At 40.6% G+C, this 20,175-nt stretch overlaps 1 long non-coding RNA gene across 3 annotated transcripts; it reads right to left on the reverse strand.

Annotated features, from left to right (window-relative positions):
• Positions 1-1,877: 1,877 nt before the first annotated feature.
• On the reverse strand, positions 1,878-5,313 carry LOC122052453. 3 transcript variants are annotated; one of them, XR_006132034.1, is made up of 5 exons: positions 5,269-5,313; positions 5,047-5,139; positions 3,739-3,799; positions 2,654-2,700; positions 1,878-1,920 (listed from the first exon to the last, which is right to left on the reverse strand). It is a non-coding gene; the product is annotated as an uncharacterized LOC122052453 (long non-coding RNA). The 3 variants fall into 3 exon arrangements; XR_006132043.1 differs by lacking the exon at positions 1,878-1,920 and adding an exon at positions 2,311-2,342; XR_006132023.1 differs by lacking the exon at positions 1,878-1,920 and having other exon boundaries at positions 2,474-2,700.
• Between the last annotated feature and the right edge of the window lie 14,862 nt (positions 5,314-20,175).

Consider the following 20,175-nt stretch of genomic DNA (forward strand, 5'->3'; position numbering starts at 1 on the left):
AACCAACTAACTTACCCACTTCAGTATTTAGCTTAACACAAAACCTTACCCAAATTTTTCGATGTTTCAGCGCTGCTCAAATCCTGAAGAACTTACTGCGGAGATCTAGAGAAGCTGCTGTGGGAAAAACAGTGACAAGTACCACAGTTATCAGCCAACAAATTCAGCACATGATCCAAATCAAAAATCCAAATACCTCTTTTTGCCTTACCTAACTCGATACCCCTCGTTTTCCTCTCTGCCGGCGGCTGGTGGCGAAGAAGGAGGACCCGGTGGTGAGGTCTAGGGCAGAAATGTTTAGCCGGTTAGGAAAAATCTCGGTGGCTGGCAACCAGAGATCGGTATGGGCTCATCTAGGGCTTGCTTCTTCCTTGCAGAGGGCGACTCCGAGAAAGGGAGACAAGGCCGGCGGTGAGATCAGACCTAGGGCACGAGCGGAGGTGATAAGAAGAGAGGCGTCGGCGCTGCTCCCTGTTGCTGCAGCGATGCGATGCGAGGGAAGAGAGAGCAATCCCTAGGGCATTCTCGCTCGACTGTGGCTGTCAGTGGCGTCGCCGTGCGACAAGGGGAGATTGCGAGAGGCAAAGAGTCGGCGTCGGCTTTGATGGTTTCAGTGACAACACATAGGGGAGAAGGGCGTCGGCTGTGGCAGCGGCTCGGGAAGCAAAAAGGAGGAGAGGCGAGGGAAATCGGGTTCGGCGAGGAGGTGAAAACCGTAGTGTAGCGGTTAGGGTAGAAGACCGGGGGAGAAGGAGAAGGCGCGAGGGGGAGGGGGCGCGGTGTCAAAGAGAAACCGGAGGAGAGAAAATAAAGAAAACAAATAAAAGAACACTACAACAAAAACCCTCATAGACATCGATTTTCCACCGGTGTCTATTTCATTTTCGACTGATGTCTATGAAGCTGATGTAAAAGGTTTACCATTTTAGACATCGGGTTAAAACCGGTGTAGTATCACTTAACGACACCGGTGTTCGAATCTGTTATTAACCGGTGTAGTATGACTTAACGACACCGTTTCATCAACGGTGTAAAATCGATGTAATATTATATGTTAATAACACCAGTTTTGGCAGCGGTATACGACCGATGTAATATTAGTTAATAACACCGATTTTGCAGCGGTGGAAAACCGATGTAAAATCAGTATTTTTTAACAGCACATTGATTTCCAAAACAATGAATACAGTAACAAAAAAAATACACATATATTCACAAATTACACAAATATTCTTCATTCAACAGTATCCATAAAATACACAAATATTCACAAATTACATAAATTATCTTCTTACAACAGTATCCATAAAATACACAAACATTCTTTTTTACATCAAAAGCTTATAGATATTAGAATCAAGGTAGAACATTCTTTTAACAACACATCAAGGTAGAACCGCACTTCAAATGTAATCTAGCATGCATTTAGCCCACTCAAACCGCACTTCATCAATTTCAACTCTGGAATACTTGAGATTTGTAAACTGTAAAAACACATAAATAATATATTAGTAAACCAAGACTAAAAATCATAGTTGAAAGAGAGAAGAGAAGTCCGTTTTAGACTAAACAAATGGTATGCTGCAACATAACTTAAGAAGACCGTTTCCACAACCTCCAGATTCCTTGGGTGGGCAAGGAATGTTGCTTCCATGATTCTTAGCCTTGCTATCAGATTCAATGGTGGATAAAGATGAGTTATCTGGTCGCTCACCTGTGGAACGTCTCCGTCTTTTCCCAGCAATTTCTCTGATGACATACTTCTTTGCCCTCTGTCTCCTACCAGCCTTGGAGGAATCAATTGCAGGTGTGTGAGAAGCAGATCCCTTTACTATCTTTCCGCAACAATCTAAGCAAAGCTTGTTAGAGCAATTTGAGCAACTTCTGTGAAAATCCACTAGTGAAGTCCTGCAATAATTACTGGTTCCAAGGGGGAAACAAGAAAAGAAAACAATATCAATCAAGTGAACATTTTAATGCATGATGAGACGATAACAAAGAACAGAATATGACCTAAAAATTAGAACTTGCTAAAGTAAAATAGAGGCACAAGTTTACAAATGACCATTTAAGAAACAGGGCCAGGACACATTATTCAGTTATTATGTCCATGATTTCAGAAACATAGCAAATTATGAAATTCTCATAGGTGTTACAGATGTGAAGACATACCAGTCAACAAGCTCATTGTGAGTCTCATATACTCGAAGAAGTACACCAGAAAATCCACCTTCTGGATGATAGATCGATCAAGAGGATATCTAACTGGAGGAAGAAACTAGGCAATTGTTTTGAAGCTTACCTTGATCCCCTTGCTTTACTTCCAGTTCATTTAATTGGTTCTGATAGATATGTTTCAGCAAGGGAAGCAATTCAGATATCAAGCTATATGTGTGCTCCTTATTATTAAACTTGTTTGACCATTTTCCAGTTCCTGAAGATGATACAAATTGCATATGCACATAAAATTGTCATAAACCCAGTCTAACACCAGACTGGGTTTATGATAATTTTGATAAGTACTATGATTTGGTCACTCCTGATACCAGTCTTGTTAGTCCTGAGACTGATGCTAATCCTAAGACTAAAGAAATTGCAAAAAAGACGATGATAGTGGGTTTATGGTGCATACAGATAAAGCCAGAAAATAGACCTTCAATTAGCATGGTTATCAACATGTTGGAAGGAAGCATCATGGACCTGCAAATGCCACCAAAACCAGAATTCAGTTAGAGTGCCATTTGAAGATTATTAAACGATGCAATATTGTTTTTGTTTCCACAGTATTCTGAACAATAAAACAAAATCAAGCCTGTATAACATTTGGCTTGAATGTAATCTGTGATCAAAGTAATTTCTTAATTCTGTTTTGTGTGATGAGATTATATTGGAAAACAAATATTGTTTAAATGCTTGCTGACCTCATAATGTTGTAAAAGAGTCGCAAAAATAATTGTTTATCATATGCCAAGCTAGTAATAGGGAGATATATATTCCCTTTAGCACCCATAACAGTCAACAGGATAAGATAGTCCATTCAGATTAGAGAATTATATGGGAAAGATAGTTGTTGTTCTTTCCAATTTCCATCATTTTGATTGCAGAGGTGAAGAGTTTCTGTCTACCTCTAATTTTGTTTGTACATAATAACAACAAAGAGAAATTCTTGGCAAATAGTTTAGCAACAACTGGAATGTAGGAGTAATTTCAAACTGTGATTGAATTAAGCCAATGAATTTTTACAGGATCTGCAAACTTTTCAGGGGTAGAAATATGCATCTAAATCTTTATGGGAGTCAAGTGAGACTAAACTTATTTCTAGTTAAAATTCTTCCCTAGACCAAGAATGTTTAGGATCTACTGAAACAGGAATGAAGAGATCTAGCTAATGGATTCCAAAAATCAGAGAAAGTAACGACATTGTAAAACTCGTAATCGGGCACGCAAGCTTGAACCCCAAAAGATTTTTTTTCCTCATATGCTGGAAACTTCATTCAGATCTCTTGCTGGAAAGATCAAAACAACTGACTAATTAATTATTAGAATTACTATATCACCCTAGTAATAGCTCCAATAATTAACGAGCTTGTCACTCAATTGGCAAAGTCTTTCCGGATCCGGTCTATCCTAAATCCTAAACCGTATTAGGAACTATTCAGATGGATTCAGAAATTCACAAAATCATAATTAACTTGGTCATGAATCGATTTAACAAGAAGGTCAAAAGAAAATACTCACTTAATGATCAAAGCCTTTAAGTTATATATGTAGCGCGTCTAAGAAGCCCAACACACAAATCCTGTAGAAACAAAAACAACAAAAAGAGGTAAATTTATAAGCCAGAAAACATGTCATATTAGTGGAAAGAATTAGCATAAACATAAAAGAAACTTGATAGTTGAAGGAATACATAAAATCGACTTAGCAACAGGAAATAACAACTCCTCAATCTGGCAAACAAAAATGATAAAATCAACCCAGGATAGTGTTTGAGGAAATTCATCAAACACATTGCATGCATCAATCAATTAATACTTATAATCAAGAGATCAAGAAGATGAAACTCTACTATTTTTTACTGAGTCTATCAAGAACCGTATACTTTATCCAGTATTACATTGGATTTAGTTATGCCAATGACACATTGACAGGTTTATGGCAGACAATTTGAAAAGTTGGACAAGCAAATGTTCCATTTAAGTGAAAAACAGAGGAAATGTGAAGAGGCAGATTTAGTACAATTAAAGATCAATTACAAGATTTGACTAAGTACAGTGGAAAATATACCATGTGACATATCTGAAGTTAACTAAGAATTTAACTTGATAGGCAAATAAATTTTGACAACAAGGAGCTAAAGACAGAAACACAACCTTTTACACAAAATAGGAAACTATAATAACAGGATAAAGTGGATTTTAGTATGCTCCTTGAATGGAATTACTAAACCTAAATTGGAGGCCATTACAGAAGCAAGCTCTAGAAAATTTTTAAAATTGTTTCCGTGCTGAGACACAAGAGCATAATTCACATCCAAATTCTAGAAATATTCGTATTCGTATTGAATTCTAGAAATATTCGTATTCGTATTCGGCCGAGGCTTCAGCTCCCAGTAGGAGTAGGTGCAGCCTTTCCAATGCACGTAGGCGGCGACCTTGTCCTGCTCCACCTCGAAGGAGTAGGACGCGGAGGAATTGACCGGGTAGGATGTGAGCTTGCCCGAGGAATTGAGTTGCTGTCTCCAGAGCAGCGTGTGCGTCGGGTGGTCGAAGCTTTGCCATCTGGATCGGTTCGTTGCGTCGGTGAGGATGAGATTGCCCGTTCTCTTTTGAAGGCGGAGACTCTGTTTCAAGTAAACGCGTGGCGAATATTTGTACACGTCCAATTCAATATGAATAAGATGGCGAGTTACCTGCACGCCTACGCCCGGAGTATTTCTCCCTCATCATCGCCCAAAACAAAACAAACAAAGCACATTTGTAAAACTCCCAAAACCACAGACGGAAGACAAAAAGATCAAATCTTTGTAAGACAAGGGTCGATTACCTGTAGTTAAGCCAGGCGTGAAGGACGAAGTGAGCGGCGAACCTCTGGATAGGGGAAAGCGAGTCAAGCCGCGGGATTTTGAGATCGAAGCACCTGTGAATCAAAGGCGAAGAATGTCACAGATAGTAGGACGCCTGGATAGTTACGAATGAGAGAGAGAGAGAGACGTGGGGATGAGCCGATATGGTGAGAGGCGGTGAAAGCAAGAGCTTGAGCACCGACCTTAGCCATAGAAGGAAGATAGAGGCGCAAAGTTGGTAACTTGATGCGGAGGATTAAGGTTTTTTATGGTGGGCGAGGAGAAGCCCGAAAGAAAGCGCGCTAAGAAAGTCCGTCAGAATTTTGGTTCATAGACACCGGATTTTAAAAACCCCTGTTAAAATCGGTGTCTATTAACGAAAAAAAGGCGCTCATAGACATCGCCTAAAATACCGATGTCTATGAGTGAAAATCTGCGCTCATAGACATCGATTTTTCAAAAAATTGGTGTAAAATACTCAAAGACATCGGTTTTTGCTTAAAACCGTTGTTGTTCCATCGATGTCTATAAGAGTTTTTCTTGTAGTGGAAAATAAAAGAAAAAGCAAACTTTTCCTCGCTTAAATGGGTAGCCTAAACAGGCTTTCTTGGGCCTCGTTTTTTATCCCCGTAAACTCGTCCATACGAGCTCCGAAAAATTCTCCAAAAATTTCCAAAAATTTCGGAAAATTCCCCTTATTATTTTCTGCCTTTTTTTCGATATTTTACATTCTCCCCCACTAATAAAAAATTTGGTCACCAAATTTCATTATCTACCATCAGCATGTACTAACAACAGATATAAAGTATAAATGTTGAACGGTAAATTAAATCACATACCTCAAGTGAAAAGATGGGGGTATCGAGCTCGGATAGTATCCTCGAGCTCCCAAGTAGCCTCCTCATCCGAATGATGCTGCCATCTGACTTTAACCAGTCGGATAGTCTTGTTCCGCAACTGACGCTCCTTCCGGTCCAAAATCCATACCGGAATCTCCTCATAAGTGACGTCAGGCTGAATTGGAACTGAGATATCTGTCAGCACATGCATCGGGTCAGGTACGTATCTCCTCAGCGTAGATACGTGGAATACATCGTGCACGCCTGCCAGGGATGATGGTAGTGCTAGCCGGTAAGCTACTGCTCCAATCCTCTCCAGGATCTGGAAAGGGTCAATGTATCGCGGAGCTAGCTTACCTCTGAGGCCAAATCTCTTCACCCCTTTCGTGGGTGAAACTCGCAGAAATACATGGTCGCTTGTAGAGAACTCTAAGGGTCTGTGTCTCCGATCTACATAACTCTTCTGGCAATCCTGCGCCTCTGACATCCTCCGTTTGATAGTACGGACCAACTCTGCCTCCTGCTGAGCTCTATGAGGTCCCAACAGTTGGGCCTCCCCAACCTCATCCCATAGGGTGGGTGTCCGACAAGGCCTACCATACAACGCTTCAAACGGTGCCATCTGGATAGCCGAATGAAAGCTGTTGTTGTAGGCGAACTCTATCAATGGCAAATGGTCCTCCCAACTGCCTCCAAAATCTAGTACACAAGATCTCAGCAAGTCCTCTAGAGTCTGAATGGTCCGCTCTAACTGTCTATCTGTCTGCGGATGGAAAGCTGTACTAAGTCGGAGCCGAGTGCCCAAGGCCTGCTGTAAGCTCTGCCAGAAACGAGACGTGAACCGGGGGTCTCTATCCGAAATAATAGTCAAAGGGACACCATGTAATCTGATGATCTCCCGGCAATACAAATCTGCCAATTGATCCAGGGAGTCAGTCCTCCGGATCGCTAAGAAGTGCGCGGATTTGGTTAATCGATCAATGACTTCCCAAATCGCGTCATGGCCTCGTCGTGTCCTCGGCAAATCCACCACAAAGTCCATGGTAATATGTTCCCATTTCCACTCAGGAATAGGAATCCGCTGAAGTAATCCGGCAGGTCTCTGGTGCTCAGCCTTCACCTACTGACAGACAAGACATCTAGCTACAAATTCCGCGATGTCTTTCTTCATACCATTCCACCAGTAGGAACGCCTCAAATCTCGATACATGCGGGTCTCGCTTGGATGGATCATAAATCGAGAGCGATGAGCCTCCTGAAGTAGCCCCTGTAAGACCGGGTGAGACTGAGGTACGCATAATCTGCCTCGAAAGTATATAATACCCTCCTCGTCTCGTGTGAACTCGGTCTGCTGCCCGGAAGCTATCTGGCTGCCAATAAACTGCAAATGTTGATCACTGGCCTGGGCCTCTTGGATCCTCGTCCTGATCGACGACTGAGCAACCATGGTAACAAGAATTCCTTGCTCTGTATGTCCCTGATCCTCAAGGTCTAACTCGGAGAAACCCTGAACCAAGTCTATAACTGAAACTCGGTGGCAAGCCAAAGTCCCTCTGGACTTCCTGCTGAGTGCATCGGCAACCACATTAGCTTTCCCCGGGTGGTAGCTAATGGTACAATCGTAATTCTTCAGGAACTCCATCCATCTCCTCTGTCAGAGATTAAACTCCTTCTGAGTAAAAATATATTTGAGACTCTTATGATCAGTGAGAATCTCAAATGTAATGCCGTATAAATGATGTCGCCAAAGCTTCAGATCAAAGATGATGGCAGCTAACTCTAGATCATTAACTGGGTAGTTCTTCTCATGCTCCTTCAACTGTCGAGAAGCATAAGAGACTACTCTGCCGGCTGCATCAGAACAGCACACAAACCCTGAAGAGACGCGTCGGTATAGAGCACAAATCCGTCCTCTCCAGAAGGTAAAACTAAAATTGGAGCCGACACTAATCTCCGCTTCAGCTCCTGAAAGCTGGTCTAGCAATCCTCAGACCACGTGAACTTCACGCCTTTCCTGGTAAGGCGTGTCAGCGGCATAGCAATACGCGGGAAACCCTCGATGAACCGTCTATAATATCCTACTAGTCCCAGAAAACTACGGATCTCCTGCACTGAGTTCAGCTGCTCCCAGCTGGTGACAGCCTCGATCTTCTGAGGATCTACTAAAATACCTCTGCTAGAGACCACGTGTCCCAGAAAACTGACTGAGGATAACCAGAATGCACACTTGCTGAACTTCGCGTACAACTGATGTCGTCGAAGAGTCTCCAAGACTATGCGAAGATGCTGTGCATGCTCCTCCTCGGAACGCGAGTAGACCAATATATCATCGATGAAAACGATAACAAACTGATCAAGATACTCTAGAAAGACGCGGTTCATCAAGTCCATAAATACCGCTAGAGCGTTGGTAAGCCCAAATGGCATTACCAAAAACTCATAATGACCGTACCTGGTACGGAAAGTCGTCTTCTAAATATTAGATTCTCTGACTCTCAGCTGATGATACCCGGACTGCAAATCAATCTTAGAATACACTGATGTACCTCTGAGCTGATCAAACAAATCCTCGATCCGTGGTAAAGGATATTTATTTTTGACGGTCACTGCATTCAGCTGTCTGTAGTCAATACATAACCTCAGAGTGCCATCCTTTTTCTTGACAAATAACACCGGAGAACCCCATGGAGAAACACTAGGGCGAATAAATCCCCTATCTAAAAGCTCCTGGAGTTGAACCTAACCTGGTAGATCCTCTGGAAATACATCTGGGTACTCTCGGACCACCAGAACGTCGAAGAGCTGCGAACTACTGCTGTCCTCAGCACTAATCAAAGATAACAGAAAACCCTGACAACCATGTGACAGCAGCTTCTGAGCCTGAATCGCCGAAATAATCGATATGTCGTCGTCTCTGATGCTAGTGAAATCTCACGAGGGTTGGTTCAGAGGCCGGAATGTGACCACCCTCGTCTGGCAATCAACAGTGGCATGATATGCTGACAAAACAGTCCATGCCAAGTATAATATCAAAATCGACCATTTCCAATACCAAAAGATCTACCAGTGTGAGAGCAACACTCCATCACAGAAAATACCACATATGTGGGAGCAACGCTGTACCACAAGAAATCCTCAATATGTGTCTACAATATATATATGGGACTAATGGGCCTAGGCAACCGGATACGACATTGATATGACCATATATGTAGTCCTATATGTAGATATACATCAAACTAAAATAGTAGATGGTCTGCATTGCAAAGAAAATTGCAAAATTTCTAAAAGCAGGATAAATGGTAAATCCCAATCGAGAGTCCCAAACACGTGCCTAAACACATGTACATCGCTTCATATCCGTTAAATTATTACACCAGATATTACTACAAGTATAACAATCATAAAATAAACATCATACCTATTTACTGTTTGGAGATGTTCCGTCGCTGTCCAGTCCCCAAATTGACCTCGGAATTCCGTACAAGAAAATCACCAGAAATCCATATAAATCCGAAACAGAAGTCCAAAACATATACATAATGGAAAATCCGTGCAATCCAAAATAACTACCTAGTTTGACTCGCAAACTTAGGCTAACCCAAAAATCTAGAACACCAAAAGTAGATATCCATAACCCGCTCTAATACCAATAAATTGGTATCAGATAAATCTCGAAAATCCGTAACACGAAAATCAAACAAGTATCGCCAACTTGGCGCTCTGATACCACATAAATTGGTATCAGGTTATCCTAAATATCCAAAATACGAAAACAAAGGATCGTATAACCTGGCTTTGATACCAAATAAATTGTCACGCCCCGGAGGAGTCCCTGTCCCAAGAAATTTCGGCAGCATCTCCCCTGTACGGCGGACAATCTGAAACTTTCTACATCGCCCTCTGTGCCACATATACCTCGGCCAACACGGCCGGAACAATGACAATAATATAAACAATCACCCACGCAGTTAATAATTTAACAAACTGTAACAGTGATAATATGACTCAAAAATAACCCTACTCAACTACACCCATAAAGCACAAAACCGATGTCCTACTTCGCTACACTCATAAAACTCAAATCCGACGATAAAATCAACTTACCTCTTTTGCCGTCTAGGCAGGCGTGTAGTAAAACAAATACAATAAAACTCATAGGCAATAAGAATTTATACAAGATCCAAATGTATCAACACAAACAAGTCCAAACATAGTCTAAAACAAGAAAACCACAAGATCATCACACGTCCTCGTGGACTGCAGGGGACTAGCGACTGGAACTCTCCGGACAGCATCAACCTGAAAATAACAACGGAGGAGAGTGTGAGTCCAACACTCAGCGGGTATCAACTGATATGCATAATAAAGAAAATAATAGGTAGCACTAATTATGCGTACGGTGTCCTGATACAAGAAGGATAAATGCAACTGAAACAAAATAGAAGAAAACTGTACTAACCAAGACCAGGGTATAAGTACAATAAGGTCGTCAGACCGAGAGTGTCATAATCCTGTATGCATGTCAATAATATGCATCCATATAAATGCAACAAGTAAATGCAGCAAACACAAGAAATAAATGCATCATGCATATGATGCAAATGTCATGGCACCCCTGACGCCAGTCAGTCATGTCACACACAATGGTGAGACCGAGTGGGTAGGGCTGTGACAACGGTGCACTCTGCCATCACTGCTCCTGATGAGTGACCGAGTGGACGGGATGCTGTCGGAGTACACCTATCCTCCTACCCCAAATCATAAATGGGGGAGCACAATGCTCTCATCTCCTGGTACACGATGACGGCGAGAAATCTCTTCCGGCTACCACGCTGCGTCACACTACCCATGAGTCCAACCGCCTGCCGGCTACCACGCTGCTACACTAAACCAGCGGAGCCAAACAGAGCAGAACAGTCTGCCGGCTACCACGCTGAGTCACCAGACCAACGGAGCCAAACAGCAGAACTGCCACACACCTCTGATATACCACTAACCCATGAGTGGTGGTGTGTACAGATACATGTAACTGGCGATGTGCTCGAAAATAATGGAGCAGTATATCACACAGCATGCAATCATGCAATATGATGCATGACACTAAACATGGCAATATCCTGAACAATCCATATATAACTATAAAATGTGTACCACAAGACAATGAATCAAAACAAAGGTACACAGATCAGATAAGGTATCAAAACCCTAGATCCTGAATATAATATACAATATGGTTGTGTCACTACCTCTATAAGCATGTATGATTAGATAAATACTAACATGATATGCATAAAAATAAACAAACAACATGTAACAGGTCGGGTAGTGATCAACCGAAGCAAATGAGAAACATAATCATTGCTATATGTTAAAAACATTATTATGCATATCAAAAGACATAAAGTCAAAGTACCCGACTCCAAAAGAAAAGTCCAATCTGGTCCGAATACGACGTCGAGATACTCGTCTTGCGTCAAAGTCCAGTAATATCAAACATATACGGATTTAGCTAATACCCTTATGCATTTAATTAGCTAACCAACCATTAATCCAAATCCATCTAGGTTTAACTTAACCCATTTAACCATTACAAACCAACTCCAATGTATAAATGAAATCACCTCTAAAACTTACCTAATTTACCCTCCTCTGTTGAATCACAACCGGTGAAGTTACTGCCAGAAATATGTTCCCGACACTGCAAACAAAACTACCATCAGAGACATCCATCTCAGTCAACACCACATCCATAAGCCCTAAACTCTACGAATCCAGAGCTCAAACCAACTAACTTACCCACTTCAGTATTTAGCTTAACACAAAACCTTACCTAAATTTTTTGATGTTTCAGCGCTACTCAAATCCTGAAGAACATACTGTCGAGATCCGGAGACGCTGTTGTGGGAAAAACAGTGACAAGTACCACAGTTATCAGCCAACAAATTCAGCACAGGATCCAAATCAAAAATCCAAATACCTCTTTTTGCCTTACCTAACTCGATACCCCTCATTTTCCTCTCTGCCGGCGACTGGTGGCGAAGAAGGAGGACCCGGTGGTGAGGTCTAGGGCAGAAATGTTTGGCCAGCTAGGAAAAATCTCGGTGGCTGGCAACCGGAGATTGGTAGGGGCTCATCTAGGGCTTGCTTCTTCCTTGCAGAGGGTGACTCCGAGAAAGGGAGACAAGCCCGGCGGTGAGATCAGACCTAGGGCACGAGCGGAGGTGATAAGAAGAGAGGCATCGGCTGTAGAAGCGTCGACGCTGCTCCCTGTTGCTGCGGCGACGCGATGCGAGGGAAGAGAGAGCAATCCCTAGGGCACTCTCGCTCGACTGTGGCTATCAGTGGCGTCGCCGTACGATAAGGGGAGATTGCGAGAGGCAAAGAGTCGGCATCGGCTTTGATGGTTTCAGTGGCAGCACAGAGGGGAGAAGGGCGTCGGCTGTGGCAGCGGCTCGGGAAGCAAAAAGGAGGAGAGGCGAGGGAAATGGAGTTCGGCGAGGAGGTGAAAACCGCAGTGTAGCGGTTATGGCAGAAGATCGGGAGAGAAGGAGAAGGCGCGAGGGGGAGGGGGCGCAGCGTCAAAGAGAAACCGGAGGAGAGAAAATAAAGAAAAGAAATAAAATAAAATAAAAAAAAAATCAAACTTTTCCTCGCTTAAATGGGTAGCCTAAACAGGTTTTCTTGGGCCCTGTTTTTTATCCCCATAAATTCGTCCATACGAGCTCCGAAAAATTCCCGAAAAATTTCTAAAAATTCTGGAAAATTCCCCTTATTATTTTCTGCCCTTTTTTATATTTTACACCTAAGCTCTTGCACACTTAGACATAGGGATTAAAACATAACAAGACCTAACTTAACTTGGTTGATCATACCAAACATAACCTTGGGTTCCAACAATCTCCCCCTTTTTTGATGTGAGCAATCCAAGTTAAGTTAAGGTAAACCAATCATAAAGTAAAGATAATAAAATTGTAATTATGCAATAAAGTGCAAAAATATTTTCAAATTTAAAATTTGAATTGAACTACTAATGCAATTATTTAATAAAGTGCAAATATATTTTTATATTTAAAATTTGAATTGAACTATTACCTCCCCTTAGACTTAATCTTCCCTTCTCCCCCTTTGATCACATAAAAAAATGGGGTACCAAAAAAAATCTAAGGGTAAAAAAATAAGTTTTAACAAAAAAAGCTTAATTTTCTAAGTGAGACTAGTAAGTAAAAAGAAATTTCTAATTGAAATTTGCAAGAAAAAAAATTCTAAGTGAAATTTGTAAGTCAAGTCAAACTTGATCTTCCCTACTCCCCCTTTTGATCACATTAAAATTGGGGTTCTTTTAACTAAAACAAAAATTCTAACTAAAAAACAATTTAATGCATTTTAAATACTTAATAGTTAGTCAATTAAATATTTTATTTCATTAATTGGCTTCCAGGCTATGGCGAGGCACTAAGCCTTCTTGGTTATTGGAGCAACAACCACTTTTTAGATAAAGTCTTTTAAGAAAATTAACCATTTAATTTTCTCACTAAAGGCCCTGAGTCTAATTAAAGTTTAATTTATAAAATATTTAGGAACCCAATATAGGTTCTTTACAACTGGGTTAATTAAAAATCTTTAAGGAATATTTTTCTGAGAAAATTTCCTAATTTACCCCTTGTGGTAATTAAAATACTAGTTCAAATTATTATATTTTCTATTATTTTTATTATATGAGCATGCATAATTTTTTAAATATTCTATCTCTGTTTTTAATTTATTATTTTCTATTTTCAAACTATCACATAATTCTAGTGGACATGCTTTGGATAATCGTATTTTCAAATTTATAATTTCTTTTTCTAACTTGCAATAATTTTTTGATAGAAATTTAACAAATTTGAATAACTTATCAGGTGGAAGAGATCATAGCTGACTTACCTTGTCAATCCTGTCATCTGTAGCTCACCCTGAACTGCTACTTTCTTTTGATGTAGCTCCCCCTTCATCGATGCTCTCGATGCTTATTTCGGGCGAGCTTGCTTCGTGTTCATCTTCTTGATGACTTGCTATCTACGCAAGTCCAGAAAAGGCTTCGACCTCTGATTCAGACGACGTTTTGTCTCATGTCGTCTTAAGGGTCTTGTATTTTTTTTATTTGTAGGGGCTTCTTGTCCTTGCCTTTGTCCTTATTCTTCAATTTAGGGAAGTTGTCTTTTACATGCCCTTCTTCATTGCAGTGGTAGCATCTGATTATTCTTTTTTATCTACCCGGTAGATGGTTAGATTTTCTAGATTTAAATAATTTTTTAAATTGTCTTACCATCATTACTATTTCATTGTCATCAAGAGAGGATTCTGAATCTTGTACAACCATCGTTGCCTTAAAGGCAATGTTGTGCTTTGGCTCATTCTTTGGATCTACACATCTCGTTTCATGGACTTCAAAAGTAGAAAACAATTCTTCTAAAATAGTTGAATCTAAATCCTTAGATATGTAATAAGCATCTACCAATGATGCCCATTCAATATTTCTAGGAAATGCGTTAAGCGCGTTCTTTAGCGAATCTCGGTTATTTACCTTTTCTCCAAGATTTGTAAGTCCAGTGATGATCTCCTTGATCCTTGAATGAAGGTGTATAGCGTTTCTCCTTGTTCTAGTTTAATGTTGTTGATTTAGTTTCTGAGCAGATCCCGTCTCATGAGTTTTACCTCTGAGGTTCCTTCGTGTAGTTCTAGGAATTTCTCCTAGAGCTCCTTCGCAGACTCACGCTCCGATTCGGTTGACTTCTTGTGGCGGTAAAACGCTTAGTAGATACAACTATGCTTTGCCATTTGCCATGAAATCAGCTTGTTCCTTTTTAGTCTAGTGGTATTTTTCTTTGCCTTCGGGTGCTACGAAACCAAATTCTATTCTTAAAAGCAAATTGAAATTAATTTTGAAAAATACCTCCATATTCTTTTTTCAGTTGGAGAAATCCCCCTCGAACTTTGGTGGGTGGATGCTTGATCCAGCCATCTCGTGTGCTTCATTTGGCGATTAGTCCTCCTGAAGTTGTTAGGCTCTAATACCACTTGTTGGTCCGGGTAGGTCGCCTGGACAGGGTTGAGTTGCCTGAAACACTAAAACAAGAACCTTTCTTGACTTTCAACTCAGATTAATAAAGCAATTAAAATAGAATTAACAACATAAAAGAAATAAGTAAAAGGTCACTATTTACTTGGTTACAACCTAAATGATTGTTAATCCAAAGCAGATGAAAGCTCACTAAGAATATCCTTTGCTGAAAGGCGGCGAAGCCTTTTACACATAGTGAAAGCTTAGAAATGACTAGGAAACTGAATACCGAAGTTGTTACATCTTTCCTGTTGGATCGAGACGCGCTAGAGGGGGGGTGAATAGCGCTCGTGGCTATTTGTTCGATTATCGAAATCGTAAAGCGTTCGTAGAGTAATTAAAGCAGCGGAATAAAGGAAACAAACACAAGAACACAGTTGTTTACTTCGTTCGGAGCCTAGGTCGACTCCTACTCGAAGGCCCGCGATCCTTGATCGCTTTCCGTGGGCAACAACTATAATTTCGTATGAATATTACAGATTAATTACAAAATGTAACTGCAATTAAAATTATACCGACAACAGTAGTAGAAAAGAATTCTGAGCTCCTGGTCGTCGGAATGTTGCAACAGCACTTCGGAAGCAGCACTTGAGCAGAACACAGCAGAATGGAAGCTTGGAAGTCGTGTGTTGAAGCTGCTGGTCGAGACCCCTTATAAAGGGGGTTCAAGGCGCCTTATACTGTTCACCAAGGCGCCTTGAACGAGCCGAGTCACCCGCGTGGATCAGCACGGACCTGGTCGAACTCTATCTAGTTCAAGGCGCCTTCAGCCTATCCAAGGCGCCTTCAACCTCCGGTCCAAGGCGCCTTGAACTCCTTTCAAGGCGCCTCCAGTCTGCTGCGCTGGCCTTTTCCTGGCTCGCACCCGAGGCGCCTCCAAGCTCCATGGAGGCGCCTCGGACCCTCGAGATCATTTTCCACTTTGGTTCCTGCAAGATATGTTAATCCCAAAAATATCCTGCACAAAGTTAGCACAAAATGCAAATATTTTATCTGGGGTCGAGTCTGACCGGGTTTCTGAAACCCTAGGTCGACGCTCTTGTTCCTCTACGGGAACGCGTCCTCACCTACTCCACTCGGAGATTTACATTGCAGACGATCCTCCGGATCGACCGGACTTTTGCTCGGCACTCGATGCTTCGGACTTCTCACGAACATCCGCTTCCACCGATTCGGACTTTCACCTGGTTCGCGACACCAGGACTTTCTACCTAGGGTTACCACCCCCTAGGACTTTTGCCTGAAGCCATCGACCTGCCAAGGCTTTTCGCATAGGGTTACCACCCCCTATGACCTAGGGTTACCACCCCCTAGGGTTTTACCTTGCCTAACCGCAGTTAGGACTTTCCTGAAACACTCAGCAAAAGCTGTCAGATAACAAAGCACCTTAACTTTGAATCCTTTGCCATTATCAAAACTTAGGTTCGATCGTCGGATGCTTCCCGCACCAACAATCTCCCCCTTTTTGATTATGGCAACACGTAATTCAAAGTTAAGAAAAACAACATATGTAATAACTGCATAAGGTTAACCAAGTTTAAGTAAATAAACTTCAAATGCAATAACAGTTAAGCTGGAAACTTTTAACTTTGTAATATTAGACTCCCCCTTAATAAAAGCCCTCCTTTTATTAAATATTTTGAATTTTCCTTTGCCTACTCTCTGCTTTGAATTTTCCTATAACTTTAATTTACCTACTCTCCCCCTTTGCCATATAAAAAAAATAAACCAGTTTGAAAGTAGATTTGTATTTTTCTGAAGGAAAATTTTCAAAGAGGGAAAAATATAAATAGATAAATTTTCTTCTTAGCAAAAACGACTTAGCTTTTTGAATTTTGGAATTTGCCAAATTTGAAAATACTTAGCTATATATTCAGCTTCGAAATGATTTGTATTGGGAAAATATTTTGCCAAATAGCTAAGTTTAGAGTACAATCTAACTAAGTCTAGTTAAAATAGTCTTAAAATTAACTAAGTTTGAAAATATGAGTATTTGAATTTTCAATAAAAGGATTTGCTTAGAAGTTATAAAATATGAGGTCACTTAAAAAAAACTTTAAAACGTTATAAAAAGATGACTAGATTTGAATACTCAATTACATGGACAAGTTTTTTGAAAAACTGTAATTAAGTTTTGAATACTCATTTTCAAGAATCTTTGATATTAAAGAAAAATATTTAGTTTTAGGACAGAGGGAGTAGCAGTAGTTTGTTTTCTAGTCCAAGCATGAGTCAAATTAAATTATTGAGTTTAATTTGATTAAGTATCAAAGCCTTAAAATAATCAGGTAAGGTAATTTGATTAGAACCTTAAAGTACAATCATGCTTAAAAAAAATTGAAACACACTTTTCCCAATTGTCTAACCTTTAGCTACTTGCTGATTGCCTAGAGGGCAGTAGCTTTCACATGGTTAGTCAAATTAAGTCCATTTGGTCCAGTTAGAGTTGGCTAGAGCTGGAAGACTTGACTTGATTATTATTTATGATGTGTTTAACGCCCAGACTCATATTGATGCACAAATATAAGCATTCCTGAGTCCAGGCTGTACCCTATGCATCTCACGCCATTCTAAGTTTGTCAAACACAAGCAAGGTATACCTAGGTGATTGTGAGATGCTCTGGCTTTAATCTAGGGGTACATGATATCTAGGGGAAAACCTAGGTGTAATCCGAATTTTTGAAAATTCTAAGAAATTAGAATTTTGAAATAAGTATTTTCCTAGAATTTTAAAAGTAAATGATAAACCAAAAATAAAAAAACATTGTCTATTCTACCCAACACATTCCTATTTGTCTTCTAAGTGAGCTGAACTCAAGTTCAGGTAAGGGTTTTGTAAAAATGTCAGCTAGATTTGATTTTGACTCAACATAGTTGAGTATAATATCACCCTTAGCTACATGATCTCTTACAAAATGGTGCTTCACTTCTATATGTTTAGTCCTTGAGTGATGAATTGGGTTTTTTGTTAAATTTATGGAACTTATATTATCAATTGAGATTTTTGTGTTATGATAGTTTAGTTGATAGTCTTTAAGAGTGTGCATCATCCAAAGCAATTGAGATGTGCATTCACCTAAGGCTATATATTCAGCTTCAGTGGTAGATAAAGCAACACAATGTTGCTTTCTACTTGACCAACTTACTAGGCATTGTCCTAGAAATTGACAACTACCACTTGTGCTTTTTCTATCTAACTTGCATCCGGCGTAATCCGAGTCAGAATAGCCAAGAAGGTCAAAGGTGCAAGTTCTAGGGTACCAGAGTCCTATATTTAGAGTACCTTTAATGTACCTAAGTATTCTTTTAACATAGGTTAAATGTGACTCTTTTGCACAAGATTGGTATCTTGCGCACATACCAACCGCAAATAATATGTCTGGTCGGCTTGCAGTTAGGTAAAGCAAGCTTCCTATGGCACTTCTATAGTACTTTGGATCTACTGGTTTTCCTTCAGGGTCAGAGTCTATGTTAATGTTGGTGGCCATTGGAGTATTTATTATTTTTGAATTTTCCATGCAGAATTTTTTAATTAATTCCTTTGCATATTTAGTTTGATAAATGTATATACCATCTTTAGTTTGTTTTATTTGTAAGCCTAAGAAAAATTAAGTTCACCAACCATACTCATTTCAAATTCATTTTCCATTAATCTAATAAATTCTTTTAAAAATTTAGAGTTATTTGATCCAAAAATTATATCATCAACATAGATTTGAGCTATGAAGATGTCTTTTTCTACAGTTTTTACAAATAGAGTTGGATCTATTTGACCTTGGTTGAAACCTTTGGATATTAAGTGATTTGATAATCGTTCATACCATGCCCTAGGGGCTTGTTTAAGTCCGTACAAGGCCTTTTTTAACTTAAATACAAGATTAGGATATCCTAAGTCCTCAAATCCTGGGGGTTGGCTTACATATACTTCCTCCTTAATAAATCCATTTAAGAATGCTGACTTGACATCCATTTGATATAGTTTAAATCCTTTGTTTGCTGCATAGGCTAACAACATTCTAATGGATTCGAGCCTAGCTACTGGGGCATAGGTTTCATCATAGTCCAAACCTTCAACTTGGCTAAATCCTTTAGCTACAAGACTAGCCTTATTTCTAATTATTTCGCCTTGATTGTGAGATCTCGGAATATTTAATTAATAGGGTTATTTGGAAATAGCCTTATAAAATTTTTCTGAGATTTTTAGAAATTTTCTGGGAATTTATCGGAGCTCGTACAACGAGTTTTGAGGGGATTAATTCCGGGTACAAATAAGGCCTATTTGGGATACCCATTTAAGTGAGGAAATGTTTTAATATATAAATCCATTTCCTTTATTTTCTTTCCCCAATCCCCTCTGCTCGAAGCCGACTCCTCCTTCCCCGATCCCCTCTACTTCTTCTCGCTGCCTCTCTCTCGCGGGCGACCCGACGCCGACGACGCTAGGGAGCAGATCGCCGGCGGAGGTCTTCTTCTTCGGAGCCTCACCAATGTTAGGTTCCCTTGGCCACTAGCGGTCGATTCTCTTTGGCCAGCGGCCGATCCTCTGTGCTCTTTCTCGCGGACGAGTGATGCCACGAGATTAGGGTTTCCAGCTCCGGCGATCTTTCCCCGCCGGCATCAGCATCTATTGAGCTTCGATTCAGCCGCAGACCTTCTCTCTCACGGACGGCCGACGACCTCTCGGTGGCTAGGGCACGGCGAGGAGCCGGATCTTGCATCCTCTTCAACCGGTAGACCTTCCCTTTCCCTTCTTCTGGTTTTCCTTCCTTCCGATTCTCTTTGATCTTATCCAATTGTTCCTGCCGAGCTCTAGCTCTATTCCAGTGTCGTTGCCGGCTTTGAAGGTAAGCAACCTATTCCTTCTCGTCTCTTGGTTGTCGCCTATCTTTTAGGTAGGTGAATTGTTTAGCTGTGGGTTGATCCATGATCTCCAATCCGGTGCTTGATTCCAATCTTGATCCGATTGATTACAGCAAAGTGGGGTTTCTATGGATTCGAAGTTCTATTCCTGTGGAGTTTTTCTTTGGCTTCAGCAGTAGCTATCCTTCCGGCAGCAATCATCCACGATTGAGGATCAACAGAGAGTGAATTGTTGATCTCTTCTCTTGATTCGATCGGTGAGGTGAGTTCTGTTTACTGTGATGTTTTCTTGGTTCTAGCATTACTTT

The sequence above is a fragment of the Zingiber officinale genome, chromosome 1B (genome assembly GCF_018446385.1).
Source record: "Zingiber officinale cultivar Zhangliang chromosome 1B, Zo_v1.1, whole genome shotgun sequence".
NCBI lineage: Eukaryota > Viridiplantae > Streptophyta > Magnoliopsida > Zingiberales > Zingiberaceae > Zingiber > Zingiber officinale.